This window comes from Lupinus angustifolius, unplaced genomic scaffold (assembly GCF_001865875.1).
Source record: "Lupinus angustifolius cultivar Tanjil unplaced genomic scaffold, LupAngTanjil_v1.0 Scaffold_17_127, whole genome shotgun sequence".
Classification (NCBI taxonomy): domain Eukaryota; kingdom Viridiplantae; phylum Streptophyta; class Magnoliopsida; order Fabales; family Fabaceae; genus Lupinus; species Lupinus angustifolius.
Window position 1 is genome coordinate 522,321 of NW_017719102.1, and position 1,455 is coordinate 523,775.

Here is a 1,455-nt window from a genome sequence, read left to right on the forward strand (position 1 = left end):
AAATTTAGCATGTATTTCCCTTACTGCCCTACATGTTTCTTAATGCTGCATTTAGTGCAAGACTAGGGCAAATCCTAACTCTTTGCATCCAATAAATCCTGAAATTGATAGAACATTTCATAGTTTGGTTAGACAAGTTAGGAATTTAAATTTAAATAGTGAGTGTTTTCATCTTAGTGTTAATCTACCTGATAGTGATACTGATTCTGCTGTTTCTGTGCATTCTGTTGTTTCTGTGCATTCTGTTGCATACTTTGAATATATGGCTGAACCACCTCCAATCCCACGTGAGAGGAAATTAAGGGAGCTGGCTGCACCTGATTTCACATATGAAAGCTTGTGTATCTAGTATCCCAATGATGATGTGCCATATGTACTCAAAACTGGACTAATCCATTTGTTGCCTAAGTTTCATGGACTTGCAGGTGAATGTCCTCATAAGCATCTTAAGGAGTTCCACATTGTATGTTCCACCATGAAGCCTCGTGATGTCCAAGAAGATCACATATGTTTGAAGGCATTCCCACATTCACTTGAGGGCGCTTCAAAAGATTGGTTGTATTACTTGGCCCCTGGAGAGAATCTTCCTTGAAAAATTCTTTCCTGTCTCCAGGACCACTGGAATCAGAAAAGATATTTCTGGAATCAGACAACTATATGCAGAAAGTTTATATGAATATTGGGAGAAATTCAAGAGACTATGTGCAAGCTGCCCCCATCATCAGATCTCTGAACAGCTCCTCCTGCAATATTTCTATGAGGGTCTGGACAACATGGAGAGGAATATCATTGATGCTACTAATGGTGGTGCACTTGGAGATATGACCCCTTTTGAGGCTAGAGGTTTGATTGAGAAGATGTCTTCCAACTCTCAACAGTTCAGTGCAAGAAGTAGTTATGCTATAGTGGTCAGAGGTGTCCATGATGTTGGGACAGATTCGGTGAGGCAAGATAAACTTGAGAAATTTTTTGACTCCCTTGCTACCCAGAAACCTCCACTTGTAGCACGAGTTTGTGGCATTTGCACCGCAACTGACCATTATGCTAATGTTTGTCCTTCTCTCTTAGAGCCCAAATCTGGTGCCCATCCTGAGGCCTATGCTGCAAATATTTACAACAACAGACCTCAACAACAACAACAGAATTATGATCCTTCATCAAGCAGATACAACCCTGGTTGGAGGAATCATCCGAATCTTAGATGGTTTGATCCTTCACAGCCTCATCCAGGGCCACCATTTCAGAATAATAATGTTGCACAAAATATACCATATGTGCCTCCCCCAATCCAACAGCAGAGGTAACAACAAGTGAATAGCAATCCTGCTCCTGCATCTAGTGAACCTTCATTAGAAGAATTGGTGAGGCAAATGACATTGCATAATATGCAATTCCAGCAAGAGACCAGAGCTTCCATTAAGAGACAAGAGTCCTCCATTCAGAATTTGACCACCT